The following is a 19,967-nucleotide window of genomic DNA, read 5'->3' as shown; positions in this document are numbered from 1 at the left end:
CCTGCCAGTGTGTTGATCATACTGCAGTGCAACGGATCCAGCCATTTCCTGATGCCCTCCTTCAGCCGCCTCACCAGTGCTTGCACCTCTGGTGACAGCAGCTTGCCCCAGCCAGGAACATTGATCCCCTGGAACATCTCCATTTGGTTCTCAAGTTCCCTCACTACAAGGATCACCTAGGTAAGGAGGTCATCAGCAGTGCTGAGGGTCTTGGTGGCCTCTAGGAATGGCTTGAGGACCACCAAGATCTGGGAGATGGTATCCCACTTCGCTTTGTTAAGGGGGGCACTGATCCCAATCTCCCTGAGCATGGCCATCTCATGGATGGACTTCTGTAGCTCCACCAGCCTCTTAAGCATCAGGTATGTGAAGTTCCACCAAGTCTCCATATCCTGCATGATTTTGTGCTGTGGGATGCTCAGCTCTGCCTGTTTCTCCCACAGTCTCTTGCCCCTGGATAGCCAGCCCTTCTTAGTTGAGCGAGTAGGGTGATGCTGTGGTGAAAGTAGCCCACCACCTTCCTGCATTTTGAAATGAGGTGGGTGGTAGTGACAACACCATCACCAGCAGCCCAGTCCCCCTCCAAGGTGTCCCTGACTATGAGGTGGAACTTGTGTGCCACACAGTGGATGTCAACAAAGTTGGCACCACAGACCGCATTGACCATATTGACTCTGTTGTCAGTGACCATGAACCTACCACCATTGTTGGTGACTATGAATGAGTCACCCCTGCACTATGCAGTTTATGGCCACCATGATTTCCCTTGCCATGTGGGACTCATCTATCACTTCAGCTTGAAGGAGAGCCCACCGAAGGCCTGACTGATTGCACCAGTGCCCTGTGAGGGAGAGGTAGGTGCGATCTCCACCCTGGCTGCTCTGGATGTCTGAGGTGAAGTGCAAGGCTGCCTGTGGCTCTGCCTTGTGCAACTCCTCCCTCAAGTACTTCCTGCATGCCTCATACAGGGAGGGCACCACTGTCCTGCTAAAGGTGGTGCATGCAGGCATTTGGTCGGATGGGGCCACGAGTGCCATGACCCACCTGAACCCTGGTCACTCAGCTAAGAAGGGTTGGTTATCCAGAGCAAGCATCTCCCTGATGCTCTAGGTGACCTCACTCACTTTTGGAATGCACCCCACTTTGTCTGCAGCTTTCCCTCACTGATCCAGGGTGATCTGCCTCTGCTTCATGGGGATAGGGGCTTTTGAGTGACAGGAGGACTTCCCTTTGGGTACACTCCCACTTGTGCCAGGCTGAGGAGGAGCAAGGGCAAGGGGGTGCTGCCTCTTGAGATGCAGCAGCATCACTGTGGTGGTGAAGTGTTTCCTCTTTGGCCCAGTTTATCTGCCTTCTGCAGTGCTGCTGGATAGCATACTTGGGATCATCTGCCACCTCAAAATGATCCCACACTACACTACCCCCCCTGCTTCTGGGTTGAGAGTGTGGATCCTGCCTTATTGTATTCCTCAGCAGGCAGAGGCACAACAAGAGGGGAAGCTGAGCCACCTTCCCCCACAAACTCCTCTGAGGTGCCTTCTGGAGAAGGATACCTGCCTCTAGGGGAACTTTTAAGGGGGTGGAGCACACAATCAGATTCCCCCTCAGTCCCCAGAATTTCTTTAGCTAGGGAGCTCAGGTCCCCTGGTTCCAAATCCAGCTCCTCCTCTGGCACTGGGAGGCTAATGATGGGAGATGTAACTGTAGTGGAGGAGACTGTCATCCTGTTGCTGGTGCCTATTTCTGGAGTTAGGGGAGGTGGTGCAGGTGCAGGGACAGGTACTGCTCCCACCTCCTTGCTCCCAATGGCAGCAGAAGATTCATGGCTGCCAGGAAAGAGGATGTGTCTGTGTTTTGGGGGAGGGGTGTGGAACTTACAGTTCTAGCTCTTCCCCTACCACCTCTAGCCCATCTCCCTCCCCTTCCATGAGACCTGGTGCCTGCCTTTCCAGCACATTTTATATTAATCTTTCCTGTGCTGGAAAATGTATCTCTTTGTGTGTGTAGCTGTAATATCTCTTCTTCTTCTTCTCTGATGTATGACTGTGTCTAACATCTTCTGTGTTGTGTTTACTGTCGTGTGTGTAACTAAAATAATATCTCTTCTTCTTCTTCTCTGATGTATGTGTCTGTCTGATTTCTTCTTCTGTGTTGTGTACTGTATGTATGTGTAACTATATAATATCTCTTCATTGTTTCATAGTTGCTAGGGTCAGGAGGGACCTGAACAGATCATCTAGCCTGACCCCCTGCCACAGGCAGGAATGAATGCTGGGTTCACAAGACCCCAAACAGGTGATCATCCAACCTCCTCTTGAATTTGCCCAAGGTAGGGGCGAGGACCACTTCCCTGGGAAGTTGATTCCAGATTTTGGCCACCCTAAATGTAAAAAAATTGCCTTCTGATCTCTAACTTAAACCTATTCTCCATCAGCATATTATCATTGTTCCTCGTCACCCCAGGTGGTGCTGGGGAGAAAAGGGCTCTACCTATTTGCTGTTGATCTCCCCTGATGAGTTTGTAGGCACCCACCAGGTCCCAGGTTTCTTATTATTCTCCTCTGTGTATATGTTAATGTATGTGCTTTCCTGCACAGTTATGGATCATACTGCCAGGGAAAACACAACTTTATTTTAAAAAGTGTGGGGGTAAAAAACCAAGAACAAATAAGAGGTTTTTGGGGGAAGAATACGTTTAAATAAATGGATTGGATAGGGATAAGTAGAGGGATTCTACTTAGTAAGCTGTATCCAATCCTTTCCAAGAAAACAAACTAGCAAGAGACTGTCTAGGTAGGAAGCCAAGCCAGTCCAGCACCTTTTAGATGCTGTTGCTTTGGCAGAAACAGCTCACAAAAGGCACAGAAAGGCTGCAGACACAGGCTTATATGCTGTTTCTATATCTCGCCCCCAGAGCACTGTGATTAGAAGGGGACTCAGGGAAAGATTACAGTCACTGGCCAGTTACAGATGTCAGTCTTTCCCCTACTGCTCCCCCTCCCTCTTCTCAGTTTCTGTTCCCCTGAATCTCTGAATCTCATTCTGAATCTTTTCCAAATTGATTTGGAGGCTCTAAATCAATTCAGAGGGAATTTTTTTCCTCCTGATTCAATTCAGATTTGGTGATTCGTCCTTTAAGTAGGGCCAAATCTTCTCTGAATTGAATCAGTGACCAAAGCTTCGTACACCCATAATAAGTAACCTATCCATCCGTTTTGCTTTGCAGGTTCAGGGATACCCGTGGGACTGACACTTAGTCATTATGGCTGGGGAATTATTTATTTGCAACTGGAGATACTACATTTACTTTGTTATGGTACCTTTAGAAGAAATCTTCTAAACTCAAAACCACCAGTGGGGAATGGTGCTCCCTAGAAGAAATCCTTCAATCTCAAGACTACCAAGGGGGAATATAAGAAAATAAACAATTTAGCTGATTGACACCGACTTAGCCATTGCATACCCTTGTTTAAATTTCCCAGTAAGCACTGAAATAATTGAGTTCAGCAAAGCACACAGCACCTATGGTCACTTTAACTCAGAAATGGCATCATAGTCATGTGGTAACATGCACCTTTTTGCATAACAGCTTATGGATGATAGCCATTCCCAGGAAGCGGAAGACCTAAGTTATCTGTTCTCCTCAGGCTGAGAAGATTCATGTCCATAGTCTGCATTTTCCTCATTTATTTACTTACTTGTAAAATTATGTCTGAACAATTTATGAAGTTTTTGTGGTGTCAAATACAAACATAAACTTCCAGATCTGATATAGCCTCAAGCCTGTATCCAACTTTGAATCCAAGAAATGTACTCTCTCTCTCATTCTTTCTGTTAATATCTTTTGTCATTTCATTTTGGAAATGATCCAAATCCCCTCAACACTCCTGGTGATGATTTTATATATGGCAGCCACTTCCTTTTCTTCATTCTGAAATAGGGTCTCCAAGGAAATGCCATTCTGCACTGATCAGTGAAATAAATGTCTTACGAAGGATTGTAACAACTGATACATAGTAAACTAAATTATGTGTCAGAACTCTGCTCAGGTCAGGAGAGGTTAGACTTAGCTTTGTCTCCTTTACTATGAGGACCAACTCCAGTTTTAACATTAATTAAAACTCTTTCCAGGTAGTTGCAAAGAACACGACTGGCTTGCGGTTCTAAGCTTTATAATACTGGAGACCTTGTGTTACATAACTGAACTCTGACATGTCTCTTCCATGTTGATCTTTGTCCCACCCACAATAAGTATGGTATGCCACTACTACTGCCAATGCCACAAGGCTTAGAAGTCACAAGGACCAGAGTCACAAGACTCTGCTACTGAAGCAGTGCAGCTGCTTCAGCAGGGAGTTCCCTTACATAGGTGAATATTCTGCCTGGCAAGTACTTCATAGTTTCATAGTAGCTACGGTCAGGAGGGACCTGAACAGATCATCTAGCCTGACCCCCTGCCATAGGCCGGAATGAATGCTGGGTTCATAAGACCCCAGATAGGTGATCATCCAACCTCCTCTTGAATTTGCCCAAGGTAGGGGTGAGGACCACTTCCCTGGGAAGTTGGTTCCAGATTTTGGCTGCCCTAACTGTAAAATATTGCCTTCTGATCTATAAATTAAACCTATTCTCCATCAGCTTATGACCATTGTTCCTTGTCACCCCAGGTGGTGCTAGGGAGAAAAGAGCTCTGCCTATTTGCTGTTGATCCCCCTTGAAGAGCTTGTAGGCAGCCACCAGGTCCCCCCTCAGCCTCCTCTTCCTGAGGCTGAACAGGTTCAGGTCCTTCAGTCTCTCCTCGTAGAGCCTATCCTACTGCCCCCTCACCAAGCGGGTGGCCCTCCTCTCAACCCTCTCCAGGCTGGCCATATCCCTTTTGAAGTGCAGCGCCCAGTACTAGATTCAGTACTCCAACTGCGGCCTAACCAAAGTCACATAGAGGGGGAGTATCACCTCTCTGGACAGGCTTGAGATGCACCTTTGGATGCATGACAAGGTATGGCTGGCCTTGCTGGCTGCGGTCTGGCATTGACGGCTCATGTCTATCTTGGAGTCAATAATGACTCCAAGATCCCTTTCCGCCTCTCTGCTTTCCAGAAGGGAACTCCCCAGCCTGTATGTATGTTGTGGATTCCTTCTCCCAAGGTGCAGCGCCCTGCATTTGTCTACGTTGAACTCCATCCTATTCTTGTCTGCCCACTTTTGTAATCTGTTTAAATCTAGTTGCAGCCTCTCTCTCCCTTCAAGTGTGTCCACCTCGCCCCACATCGTAGTGACATCAGCAAACTTGGACAGCGTGCTTTCCACCCCCTTATCCAAGTCGCTGATGAAGATGTTAAACAGTGCAGGCCCAAGGACCGAGCCCTGGGGGACCCCACTGCTCACATCTCACCAGGTTGAGTACAACCCATCCACCACTACTCTCTGGGTGTCCCTAACAGCCAATTTTTTACCCATCCAACTGTGCAGGCATCAATGCCGCAGTCACTTAATTTATTGATGAGGATGAGGTGAAAGACAATGTCAAAGGCCTTCTTAAAGTCTAGAAAGACTATGTCCACAGTGACACCATCATCCAAGGATTTAGTTACTTGGTCATAAAAGGCAATGAGGTTGGTCTGGCAGGACCTGCCTTTGGTGAACCCATTCTGATTTCCCCTGAGCATGATCTCCCCTGCAGGCCCCCCACAGATGTGCTCCTTGATGATTCTCTCCAAGAGCTTCTCAAGCACCAAGGTGAGGCTTACAGGCCTATAATTACTTGGGTCCTCCTTTCTCCCCTTCTTAAAAATACGGAACACATTAACCAGTTTCCAATCCCCTGGCACCTGGCCAGATGACCACAAATGCTCATACAGCTGGGCCAAGGGCTCCCCGATGACCCCTGCCAGCTCCCTCAACACCCTTGGGCGGAGGGCATCTGGATCTGCAGATTTAAAAGTGTCTAGCCCTTTCAGAAGATCCCTAACTACATCTGCACTGACTGAAGCCTTGATAGAGCTATCCCCAAGATTGTCCCTACCTCTGGTAGGTGGGCTATCCCGGTCCCTGTTCAAGAAAACAGAGGCAAAGAAGCTGTTAAAAATATCAGCTTTCTTGTCTGGTGTGGCCACCAGATTACCGTTTGTGTCTTGCAGGGGCCCTACATTGCCTGGTGCCCTCTTCTTGCTCCCAATGTACTTGAAAAAGGACTGTTTGTTGTCCTTAATCCTGGATGCTAGCCTGAGTTCCATCTCTGCCTTGGCCTTCCTAATAGCCCTCCTACACTCCTGGGCCAAGGAGCAGTACTCCTCCTTGATGATAGTTCCTCCCTTCCACTGGTTGTACGCCTCCCTTTTAGTCCTCAGGCATTGCTGAATGCCCTTGCTGAGCCAAGGGGGTTTCTGAGCACTCTTACCCACCTTGCTTCTCTCAGGGACTGTTATCCTTTGGGCCTGGAGGATTGTAGATGGATTGTAGCCTTTTTATGCCACAAATGACACCCAAAGGAGAACATAGGTTAGAGAATTTTGCCATAAACAAAGCAAGTGATGCATACTTTAAGATGTGAAAAGAATTATATATTAACAGACTCTTCACACTATACAGTACCTAGATACATAAGTTCTTTTACTTAAATATCTTTCCACATTGAAGCATGTGAGTGTAAGTCAGTTTGTAATAATCTTAGTCAACAACCTTCCCACATTTACAGATCATGATGAGGGACAGAAGACAACCATATTTAGGAGATAAAACTTGGCCCCTATTGAGCAATTTTGCAGACAACATGAAATAACAGGATTGGAAACACGGAGGATACAAACACAATTCTGAGGGATCTCAACACATTGGAAAGCTGGGCTACAGCTAAAACGATTAAGTTCAATGTGGACAAATGTAAGGTGCTTCACCTTGGGAGGAACAGTCAAAAGCACAAATATAAAAAGGGTGACTGGATGGATAGCAGCACTATGGAAAAAGGCTTGGGAGTCTTGGTAGGTCACAGACTTAATGGCCAGGGACAGATGTTCAAAAAGCCTGAGCTGGAATTGATTCAATTTTTGTAGGTTAATCTAACCTGACTAGGCTGAACTGGTTTGTAACTGGAGAGACGTTCTCTCTGGACTGAGGAAATTCAGGAACATGCCTGCAGTGGCTCAGGGTAGAAGCAGCCCTCCCTTTTCTTGCACAGTACTGAGCTGGGGGAGGGGGGTGGCCAGGCCCTGGCAGGACACTCAGATTATGGAGCGGTGTAAACCTGAACCCTAGCTGCACCATCCCAGCTTTTCCCTGCTCGCTGCTCAAGGGGCGGTAGTGTTTGCAGACCCCAGACCCCTGCTAGCAATCTCCCTGCCTGCGTGTTTATAGTGTCTGCAGCAAACTGACAGGCAAGCGAGTCAGCAGGGGTCTGATAACAGTATTTATCACCTCATCAGCAAAACAATAGCCTCTTTCCATTAATTCAAACTCTTCTTAAACAGCTTACTGACTGAACTGTTGATATATAAAATATATAGCTCCAAAAAGCCCTAAGTGGTTACTGTTCTGTCTGCCTGTCCCAGTGAAATTAGAGACACTCACACACAGACATCTCTCAACATTAGCTAGCATACTGCATGCCTAGGGTTCATGGAGATGTGGTCTGTGCTGTGGCAGATAGGAGGGAGGGAAGGGGAGATCCCTGCTTGCCCAGCAATCAGTGAGGGGGAAGTAGGGCAGGGGGAATCCAGGCAAACAATGCTGTGCCTGCAAATCTGTGCCCAAGCTCTGGCCAGGGAGCAGAGGGGAGGGGCCATCTCTGCTGTGAAGCAGAGAGCCCAGCCCAGCCCAGCCCAGCCCAAAGAGCATGCCAGGATGCTTGGGGTGTCTGCTTTATCTCTAACCAGCAAGGGGTATGGAACAGACATTACATAAACCCGTTTGAGCCAATTCAGTTAAGTCTGGTACTACATTCAACCAGGTTTATCGCAAACCAGTTTCAGCCATTTTCAAACTAGTTTATGTACACTGAACATATGTTTTGTTACAGGTTTAAAACAGTTTCATAGATTCATAGATGTTAGGGTCGGAAGGGACCTCAATAGATCATAGAGTCCGACCCCCTGCATAGGCAGGAAAGAGTGCTGTGTTTAGATGACCCCAGCCAGATGCCCATCCAACCTCCTCTTGAAGACCCCCAGGGTAGGGGAGAGCACCACCTCCCTTGGGAGCCCATTCCAGATTTTGGCCACTCTAACTGTGAAGAAGTTCCTCCTAATGTCCTAATCTGCTCTCTGCTAGCTTATGGCCATTATTTATTGTGACCCCCAGGGGTGCCTTGGTTAGTAGAGCCTCAACAATTCCCCTCTGCGCCCCCATGATGAATTTATAGGCAGCCAGGGTGGCTCTCAACCTTCTCTTGTGGAGGCTGAAGAGGTCCAGGTGCCCTAGTCTCTTTTCGTAGGGCTTGGCCTGCAAGCCCTTAACCATACGAGTGGCCCTTCTCTGGACCCTCTCCAGGTTATCCACATCTCTCTTGAAGTGTGGCACCCAAAATTGCATGCAGTATTCCAGCTGTGGTCTGACCAGCACCGGATAGAGGGGAAGAATCACATCCTTGGCTCTGTTTGTCATGCATCTGCTGATGCAAGATAAAGTGCAGTTAGCTTTTTTGATGACTTCATCACACTGATGACTCATGTTCATCTTGGAGTCCACTAGGACTCCAAGATCCCTTTCCACTTCTGTGCTACCAAGCAGGTCATTTCCTAGGCAGTAGGTGTGCTGGACATTTTTCCTCCCTAGGTGCAGCACTTTGCATTTCTCCTTGTTAAATCTCATTCTATTGTTTTCTGCCCATTTGTCCAGCCTGTCCAGGTCTGCCTGTAGTTGTTCCCTGCCCTCCGGTGTGTCCACTTCTCCCCACAGTTTTGTGTCATCTGCAAACTTGGACAGAGTATACTTCACTCCCTCGTCCAAGTCATTGATGAAGACATTGAAACGTATTGATCCAAGGACCGAGCCCTGTGGGACCCCACTGCCCATGTCTTTCCAGGTTGATACCGACCCATCCACTATGACTCTCTGGGTATGACCCTCTAGCCAATTTGCCACCCACCAGACTGTGTAATCATCCAAGTCACAGCCCCTTAACTTGTTTACCAGTATGGGGTGGGATACCATATTGAAGGCCTTCCTGAAGTCTAAGTAGATGATGTCAACCCCTACTCCTGCATCCAGGTATTTTGTAACCTGGTCGTAAAAAGAGACTAGATTAGTCAGGCATGATCTACCTGCTATGAACCCGTGCTGGTTTCCCCTCATCATAATTTTTCCTGCTGGGCTCTCACATATATGAGCCTTAATAATCTTTTCAAAGACTTTACCAAGGATGGAAGTGAGACTGACTGGCCTATAGTTGCCTGGATCCTCCTTCCTCCCCTTCTTGAAAATAAGGACCACATTGGCCTTTTTCCAGTCCTCCGGGACTTGGCCCATGAACCATGAGTGCTCAAATATTCTTGCCAGTGGCCAATGACATCAGCCAGTGTCTTCAGTACTCTCGGATGGATTTCATCTGGGCCTGCTGACTTAAACGCATCCAGTTCTTCCAAGTGATTCTGCACTATCTCAGGGTCAACGCTTGGTAGTCTGGCGCCTTGCTGCTGTCTCTCTACAATCCCATTGTGAGACTTGTCTTGCCCCTTGTTTAGGAACACTGAGGCAAAGAACTCGTTGAGGAGTTCAGGCTTGTCCCCCCTGTCTGTCACCAATTGCTTTTGCCCATTCAGTAGCGGTCCTATTCCACCCTGGGCCTTTCTTTTCCTCCCTATAGATCTGAAAAACAAGTTTTTGTTATCCTTATCTTGGGATGCCATCCTCAGCTCTAGGGTAGCTTTGGCCTGTCTAACTTCCTCCCTGCAACTGCAAGCTGAGGAGGTATACACCTCTTTAGCAATCTCTCCCTGTTTCCACTGCTTATATGCCCCCCTTTTTGCCCTTAGGTTGCTCTGGATTTCTCTGGTCAGGCAGGGAAGCCTCTTGGCCGCCTTCCCCCTTTCCCCCACACTGGGATCGTCTCCCTCTGTGCCCGAAGGATCATTTCCTTAAGGCACAGCCACCCTTCCTGGGCTCCCATCACACCAAATCTCTTACTTTGCAGCACATCATTGACTAAATGCCTGAGTTTGCTGAAGTCAGCCTTCCTAAAGTCTAGCACTTCCACCCTACTAGTTACCTTACCCACTCTATGCCTTATGATGAATTCTATTATTTGGTGGTCACTGTCCCCCAGGTGACCACTGATCTTTAGGCCCCCTACCATGTCATCCCCTGATCACTTAAACCGGTTTCTGTGTAATGTCTGTCCCTAGCAAATATAAGTCTGCAGTATGATGCAGCCAAACAAAAGGCCAATGCAGTTTTGGGCTGTATCAATAGACACATTAGGTACAAGACAGAGGAGGCGATAGTGCCTCTCTATTCAGCACTGGTTAGACTTCATTTAAAGTAGTGTTTGCAGTTCTGGGCTCCACATTTTCAAAAAAGACATGGAGAACTTAGAGAAAGTCCAGAAAGAAGTATACTGCTGGCTGATGGGAAGGTGTTTAAGGAGAATATGATAGGAGTCTTCAAATACTAGAAGGGCTGCCATAAAGAAGAGGGAAAGCACTTTTTCTCTCTTTTAGGGAGGAAGACAAGGGACATTGCTTGAAGTTACAGCAAAGTAAGTTTATATTTTATATCCAGAAAAAAAGTATTCATTTTTAGAACAGTGAGGCAGTGGAATAGGCTGCCTAGGGAAGTTCTGAATTCTCCATGACTGGAGGTGTTCAAGAAGAGGTTGGACAGCCACTTGTCAGAGATGATCTAGGTGTAGCTATGCCTATGTTCTGCCATGGGTATTTCCTGTGCTTCTGTGCTTTCCTGGTTGCCCCTGCCATTCCCCCTGCTTTCTACTCTATGGGTCAGGGTGTTTTTAAGTATTCCTCAGAGGCATTGGGTATTGGCTACAGTCAAGGCTGGGGACTTTGACTGGGGTGTGCCAATGCTCCTGTTGGGACCAAAGCCAAAGGTTCCTGGCTACCCCTCCACTTAGGATTAGATCAATCACTATATCTGGGGTCAAGAAGGAATTTTACTCCATGGAAAGAATGGTATGGACGGTGGGGGTTTTTGCTTTCTTCTGTAGCAGGGGCATGGTCCTCTACCCAGATCTCTTGAGCATATATTGACAACATTTTATAGAAGCAGAACATTGGCTGTCAGGGTTCCCCTACTTTAACCTGTGGCAGGTTAGGATATATGGCCTGTGTTGTGTCACAGTTGATGGTAGTCTTATGTAGAGTTTAGATTATGGTTTGCATGGTATGGTTTGGATATGGATGATCCTGCCTTAGGTAGGCAATTGGATTAGATGACCTCTGGAGGACCCTCCCAGTCCTACTTCTCTATGATTCTATGATATTTAAATGGTTTTCATAGTACCAGTGTAACAGGCTGGTACTACCTTTTTTAAGTTAATGCATTTTTAATACAATACTGGTTCCCTAAAGGCTTTCTGTTTTCAGAGAATGGAATAGTTAACTCAAGATATCTTATCTGCACCAAAAAAAAAAAAAAAAAAAAAAAAAAAAAAAAAAAAAATGCTAGATAGAATTAAAAAAGGGGGAAAAAATCTATAATCACTATTGTTATAAACTATGAGGGTATGAACTGTGAGCACAAATTCAGTGTTATTGAATAACAAACATGAGATATTCTAAACGTCCATGTTCTTTGCAATTGCTAAAAACATTCAAGAGTCACAGCTTTATGGTTTTCAGGGTTTAATGCACAAAAGTACTCAGGTACCCTTTCTCTTGTATTTACCAAAATGGTTTTCTAGTCATGAACTGGTTTCTCACTTACCCAGAGATTCCAAGTAATTTTTTTTTTTTTTTGTGCTGTACTCCTGGGGCAACCCAATATAACCTACAATAGGAAAATCACTTTGAGGTAGGAAGATGCTCCAGCAATACACAGCCAGTGTATTGAGACTTTGTGCTGCTTCTGCTCCCTGCTGTCACTGTAGATGAGGAAAATGTTACATGGCCTGGGGTTTCCCAGGCCCTTGTGAATCTCACCTATTATACTGGCTCCTTGAAGGAAGAAGCAGCTTATGCAATTTAGAACAAACCTCAGGTCATGTTAAATTATGCTGGGAGACGGGCTAAGTATACAGATAGTATAGAACAGAGTCTATCTGCAGCTCCATACAGAACTGCCACATGGGGCTCTCAGTCACAAATGAAGATCTAATCCATCCACAACCTAAGATACAACTGCATTGCTTAATCATTTTTGGAGAATGGAGAGAAGCAGTTTAAAATACACACAGATGGAAATGGAATGAGAAAATAGCTGAGAAATTATTTTGGATTGAGAAACTGTTTTCATTTAGAATTGCCAGGGTTATACCTTTCTTTTCATTGTCAGGCTCTTCTAGGAAAAATCAAATTCCTGACATATTTTCCCCTACTAGTCCTCTGTGTTTTTTTCATTAGAAAATCCTGCTATAGAAAAGAAATAAAAGTACCCTGTATCATAGTTTCTAGACAATGTTGTTCCTTATGCAGGTTTAGTGTTTATACATCTCATATTGGGAGAAAAAGTATTATTTCTTCTAGTTTCAAACCAGTGATTCTTTTTATTAGCTAATTTTCCACAGTCAGTCCACTAGATGTCTCCCTTCCTCTACCATAAGTCAAATCTCTTGGCATAAAGTGATAATAAGGGTAAAAACATAGAGCAAGAGCAATTCACTTTCAGTGGTAAAATCCCCTCCATCACTTCTTACCTAGTTACAATTAGAAATCAGCATCTAACATTTATATTTGCATACTATGTGCTGTCTTGACACCATATAAAATAGTAATCACCAATACTTTATTCACTTTCTTGGCTTTCACAATAGCAGTTAAACACAGGATTCAATCAGTCCATCTTTCCAATAACCTACATCTCTAATGGACCCTAGAGAAAGCAGCCTGTTACCATGGAGAAGAAAAAGAGAAATGTTGATTGTGAAACTATTGTTTTTGAAACCTCATTAAAGAAAATCAGGAGCTTCAAAAGGTTGGGACTTCTCATAGATAAATCATGCCATAAATAAAGGGATCCCTTTCTTCTTGGGACAAATTTAGTCTAATTAACTCTGCTCCACTCTTAGTCAAAATCCTGCATAGTGGGGGGAGGAGGGGTGGAGAAATACTCAAAAACAAATTTTCTAACAATTGATTACTAACACAATTAGATTCAGGATCTCCACAAATGTTATATCCAACATTTTGAAAGAGAACCTGCAGTCTTTTCTCATGTAAGATTCTATCATTATGACAAGGAGAGTTGCTCAACCCATTTAAGCCAAATTTAACAGAGCGAGGGTTTGTGATAAGAGAAATCCTTGCTTGTGGAGTTTGCTCTTTTGTCTTGGTGGTGCCTCTGAGTTCAGGAAATAGATCCAACAAAGGGACTTAGGCTTGGTTTAGGCACATCAATGCCACATGAGGTACTTGAGTAAGAAACCTAGAGCCTCTGAATTTGTCACCCAACCCTCTGGAGATATAGTAAGCTCATTGATGCACATGATTTTTACAGTAAAATTTCCTATGCTTAAAGGTTTGCACCAAAGGTACAGTGTTCCAAGGCTGGAAACAGATGTCACTTTTGTATTGCCATAAGATGTTTTATGTCAATGCAAAGGCCAACCAAACACACATCCATGCCCTTTGTTGGACCTCAAATGCTCAAAGTTTATGGCTGTGACACTGGTGGTATAAAACTATGCTGCTTTTTTGTGGTGGATGTCTGCTTCATGGGAGGAGAACACAGGCAACCCAGAGCAGCAGGTGCTTCAGGGGCTTCAGGAGCTTGATCTTGAGTACCCTACAAATTCCTATTCATGGGGCATGCAGCCCCCAAAGTGTCTGCCCAGGTTCTCTCATTTTCAGGGGCATGCTTCAGAAATGCCCTGGGCACATATCATGCTGCTGTGACATGACTTGAGGAACACTTCTGCAAATGGGGAAACCCCAGGTTCTCCACTTGCAAACACGCACCCTAGGAATTTCAGTAGGGGATTTGCCAGGTAGGGATCTGTAAGCAAAGACATGGGTCTATTTGCAGTTGTCCTACAGGATTGGGCCACTGAAGCCTAGAGAGCAGCAGGGGCAATGGGCAATGTCTGTGTCACCCAATGAACTGGATCAGCTGTGCTGGGACACATCTCAGCACAGCTAATCTGCTTCATTTGGTGACATCTGCTTATAGCCTAAAGAAGCTGGATACAGGAATCAGTATAGTTATGTTAGCAGGTGCACCACATTGAATAATTAGTAGGATCAGGCACAACTAGCCCAGGCAGAACTAATGCAGCTATACTTCTTCTGGTACTCAAGTTAATTCCGTCTGAGCTCATACACCATATAGAGACATGCCTGTGGCTAATTCGCTTGTGCATGTGATCTGCAGGGATACTAGTTTCTCTGATTAAAAAAAAAATCCCCAGTTTTCAGTAAAAAAAAAAGAAGTAACCCCAAATCCAGGAAGAGCACACACCAACTGCTGAAGCTTCCTTAGCCTGATGAAGGGTTTTTGAACCGGAAAGCTTGCTTAATAACTATTCTCTAACCATTTGAGTTGGTCTAATAAAAGATATCAAATTCACCCAAGGAATCTTGTAACCCCAAATCCACATTCTTCCATGATTAAAATGAAACACCACTATATCTATATCCGTCATTTTAAACACTGAAAAATGTGAATTTGGGTTTACTTCTTTAAAACCAAAAATTGGGGATTTTTTTAATCAGAGAAAACCAGGATCCCTGGTGATCTGCACATTAGTTGTTCCTCCACTGTCTCATAATAGAAAATGGGAGGAGAAAGAACGAGCCTTCTTTTATAGCTGAAAGATTTGGGGCCCCACCCTAGATGTAGGAGACCTGGGCTGAATTCCCTTCTCTTGTTGAGATATAAATCCACACCTGTCTCAACGTTGAATTAACTACCAGGTTATAGAGTATCTCAGGGTAGGGCACTGTTCTCTCCTAGGGAAGATATTCTACTTTACATGGATTAATTCACTGGTCAAGGAAGAGAACATGGATTGATAGTCTAGTGCTTATCCCACAACATAGAAGATATTGTTAAATTTCCTCTCAGGCAGAGGCATGAATTAAAGATAGATATCAACAAATAGGAGGAACAACTAATGCAACAAATACAAAAATAGGTGTATCCCCAAAGCAATATGTCTGTTTATTAGGACGGACAGGGCAAAAACTCTTTCTTCCCAACTATCACCTTGCCCTCAGCTTTTTTTACTGGCTACCTACAGCAGCTCCCTGCTCAGCTGAGTTTTATAAATTCCATCTTGGGACACCTAAATCTTCCCATGCATTGTATAGCGAACCTGAATATTGAACTCAACGCCATGGATTCCCTTGGGAGATGAGGGACTGAAAAGTTAGGTGTTACAACATTGAGTCAAAATTTGTTTGGTGAGTCTAGCTGCAAAATCTTGACCTTCAGAAAAGTTGATAAGCATCATTATTTATTTGAGACTGGCTTGGGAAATGCACGTGCTGGACAAACTAAAAGTGGATATGTATTTTCAAAGCTGTGTTGTGGGATGGATTGTAAGGAGCACTTTAAAACTCAAACTTCCTCAATGTCTAACCTATGGTTTGGGCTTCCTTATCTTAAATTGAGAAAAAATGCAATTGAAAACAAAACTGTTATTTTTCCTTATGTATTCCATACAATCATTGTCTGTCTTCATGAAATGGGAGTTCCTGAATTCTTTAACTCTTCTGCCAGATGCTATATAAAAAAAACTTGGTATCAGAATCCCCCAAATTCCTAAAATGTACCAAATATTATGCCAAAGATTTTACAAATCAACTTACCAGTTAAAAGACAATGTTTTCGATGTAGCACATAGGATTCCCATGTCCTGTGCTTGACTGTGCCATAGAATCATGTGATGAAGTCAAACAATTTAAGATCAAATGTTCATATGAAGATTGTAATTTAGGGACCCTCAATATTTGGTGGACAACTTTAGACAATTGGTTCAGATGCCACAAAGGTGTTTTGATGTCTAACTACTATTTAGGCACCTAATTCCCACTTTATTAAAATGAGTTGAACATCTACAAATACTTTGATATTCATGGGTGCTAAGCATCTGCATCCCTTTGTGACCTTAACTGAAAGTTTGGGTGATAATAATAAGTACTAAGGAAATGAGCTACCCCAAAAAGACAATTTTGCAAATTAGTGCTATTATATTTCTGTATTTTTACATTCATCTATAAAACTCTTGTTCCATTATGCTGGTATAGGATAAATTTAGTTCAAACCTACAAAGTCTCCCAATCCTTCCTTACAGTATCTTGCTATATGAATAAAAGTTTAGGTATATCTTCCCTGCATCCAACTGGTAGCCCTTCATTGTAATACAGATTTTTTCCAAAACTGGGATGAAGCCATTAACACTATTTGTTTATGGCTTATAATACTAGTTTTTCAGAGACAGAACTACAGATATTAACTATGCTTAGTTTGAAGGATTCAGAGCTTGGAGCTCTTAGAGAGTTGGCTGGCATAAGAAAATCTGTCTGGAAGAATGTGCTTCACTGTATAAGGAAAATAGAAAATATAAGAATCCAGAGCCATAGGGTCTGTATGAAAGTTGGTACATAACCAAGCTGGGCAGTATGTGCTACAATCAGAAAATGGAGGGAACTGATTTTTAAGATTTGACATCTAGGCATCCAAATCTCATGGCCATCATTCTTAGCTGTTTCAACCCACTGATTTTTTGATACATCTCAGAATTTATGAAATGTTCCTGTCAAGCTACTAAAATGAAAATGGTAAACACATTGTTTCAATGATGAAAGTGGTAAGCTACATAAAACAATAGTAACTCTAGTAATATAATATTGTTAAAAGCATACATGAAGTAACTGAAGACAGAGAGAGACAGATTGGTCAGAGGAGAAGAGCCCATTGGGAAAGAGCTGCTCCATGGCACCAAAGCCTGTAGAAGCTCTTCTATTCCAAACCCACCAGGCTCTGAAGTTCAGGCAGGACTATAGCAAGTGAAGGCATGGATGTGTCCTTTGGGGCATGGTCCTGCTTATCTTCCATGGAAGTTACTGCTGGAATGAAGTACATTCATTCCCATACACACCATTCATGAATTGTGCATTTGCAAGGGGAGGTCATCAAGACCATAGCGGCTGAATGATGCTCATTGTGAGTAGAAAGGGCCTGAGTCTCTCATGGAGGATCCTGAAACCATAGGGCTGAGAGTAGAGTTGCATCTAAATCCAAACTTCCTTAAGGTAGTATGCGCACGTTCTTCCAAATCCCTCTAACAGCAAAGCTTTTTGAGTTCTTTGTTGTGTTTTGGGTCCTTTGAGTCCTTTGATCCCAACAGGGAGGTATGAAATAACCCATGGATTTTATCTTAGCAATGTTCCTGTAAAAGTTGGTACTAGGGTATGAATAAATTACACAGGTAGGGCAGCCATATTTTTAAGTGTGCAGTAGACACATTGTTTAAGGGCATATGGAAAACAGGTGTTGCAAAAACCAGCTTCACAGCTCTAATCACAATTTTCTCTGAAATAACTTAGTATTATATAACTCAGAATTACCTTTTCACAGTCAAATTACTAAGTATAACACAAGGTCAGAAGCATTTTTTCTATGAGAACTGTGCTTTTGTAATGTTAATTACTATGGTCACAGATAAGCTAGTGAAAACGAAGCATTGGAAGTATTGATTTAACTATTAAACCCTTTGAGCAATTATTTGATGAAGAATGCCTTCAGGCTCTCTTAGTTAAAACTATTTGAAAAAAATAGCTGAACTCTTCTTCAAGGTTAAGTTTAGAATGAGAACTAGTGAGACGTGCTAATCTGCACTGTACCTGTACAGATGAAACTTGATAGTCCTCCATAGATGACATCATCATTGTCTGGTAATATAAATGGACACCTTGTCTGAACCTCCAAACAGTATTGCTTGCAAGGAATTCTGTTGCTGCAGTGAAACTGTGTGACTTCAAAATACTGGGAACAGAGCCAGGCTTTGTAGACAGTCTAGAAAAAGAGAAGAATCAAAAGTATACATGGATGACAATAGCATCGTCATTATTAGAAGTACATACTGTACAACACACCTATGTTAATGCTGCTGCTTCACACAAGTGTTAAAAGAATATCGCCTGCGTAAAATAAACTCTTATATCTTTACCATCCCACTTTGGATAAGAAGACCCCAACCAAGTCATCTAAAATTACTGTGATTGAAAATATAAACTGTCACTGCAGCATGGTTGAATTAATATTATTCCTTCATCTTAAATTTTCTAGAGTTGTATTGTTCTATGATACAGCTCTTAGACATGTATGAAATATTGTACTTTAACAAATAAGTGATATGCTCACTTAGAACTGATCTGGAAGCACAGGAGATAAAAAAAAAACCACAGTAAGGAATTTCCAACTGAAATGTATTTAGTGTAATCAGACTTGTTTACTCTTTGTATTGTTACCATGTGGAGCAAAGCTTTCAGGTCACAGTAGATGGTGCTGCTCTCTCTCAAATTAAACCCCTGTCCAGCCTATAGCACTAGAGAGCACATTAGGGTGTTTGGACAACAATAGCCATAAAGTAGGAGCTAAATCTATAAACAGTCAGAGAGAATAGTCACTTCTGCAACCAGATTTAGCATGCTAAAGACTCTAGCAGCTGAGGCGGAGCACCCTAGAGAAACAGATATGATTAAAAAAAAATAAAAGAAGCAAATACGTTTGAGGAAATAAACAAATGAATTGTGCCTGTTTTTATTCTGTCTTTCTTAACAGAAGATGACATTCATAATTTTAATTTCACTCCATTTGCCATTGAAATGCTTCACATGAGTGACCATTCAGAAAATGCAGTTGAATTTGTTGAACATTAAGCAGTCACAGTGGGAAAACACCTACGTAACTGAGTTCAATAGCAATTTCCTGTTTTTCTAATACATCTTCCCCCACTAACCTATTTTGAAGTATATTGTTTAAGGTTTTTATTATCTAGGTTTCTTGATCATGAGAATTTACATTCATGTATTCATTCCAAAATATTTGAAAACACCATTCCAAAATATTTTTCTTAGGATCCTATGAAAAGTTTAGAACTGCATTTCTTCTTTTATAGATTGAAAAATAATATAGTTAGCTGATTATTTTCCCTCTTCTTATACATACATTAAAAAAACCAGAAAACAATGATTAAAAATTTAAAGCACAGAAAATTTAACAACTGATACTTGAAAAGGACAATTTACTGAAGGTGTTGGTTTAATTTCAGAATGTTTCATTTTATCAGCTGTAGTTTTTATTAGTGTCAGGGAAAGTTTAAGTTATGCAATTAATTTCAGGGCAGCAGTTCTAGCACCATAAAGCCATTATTTTAGCTTATTTGCAATGGCAGCAGGTATGGGCCAGGTTGCTAAGTGACAAACTGAAAACATTATCACTAATCTATCCTTTATGATTGCCCCTTTGTCACAGCTTTTACCTATTGTATAGTGAAGAAAAATATATTCCCTTATCAATTCAATTTTAATTTCTTGCATACAGTTAGTATTCATGATAAATGATTAAAAAGGCAGCCAACCAAGTGATGTGTTTGTTTATTCTTAGATAAACTTTTAAATTACAAATGTAATATCAAATTATTAAAAATTGCTGAATGTGTTGTATTGAATATTGACTATGTACTCTCATGCTTTCAGTGGTTTGATTGATCTAAACCCATATATTGACCCTCCAGGGTATGATAAAATTATGTATTATGGTTCTGCTTGTAATTTCTGGTGAAGCGTAGTCTGTTGGTTGGAAAAGGAAGCTTGGCTCTCATGAAGGGCATATTTTGACAAATCATTTACTTCCCTATG

General features: G+C 43.0%; 1 non-coding gene across 1 annotated transcript in view; it reads right to left on the bottom strand.

Annotated features, from left to right (window-relative positions):
- The window catches only part of NALF1 (NALCN channel auxiliary factor 1), a 35,771-nt gene extending 17,655 nt beyond the window's left edge, over positions 1-18,116 (bottom strand). The window contains exon 1 of the transcript XR_009459205.1: positions 17,949-18,116. This is a non-coding gene — a transcript (NALCN channel auxiliary factor 1). The remainder of the gene's footprint in view (positions 1-17,948) is intronic.
- Positions 18,117-19,967: the final 1,851 nt, after the last annotated feature.

The sequence above is a fragment of the Alligator mississippiensis genome, chromosome 1, assembly GCF_030867095.1.
Source record: "Alligator mississippiensis isolate rAllMis1 chromosome 1, rAllMis1, whole genome shotgun sequence".
Lineage (NCBI taxonomy): Eukaryota > Metazoa > Chordata > Crocodylia > Alligatoridae > Alligator > Alligator mississippiensis.
Note: the sequence above shows the minus strand (reverse complement) of the source record. Positions and strands in the feature narration are given on the sequence as shown.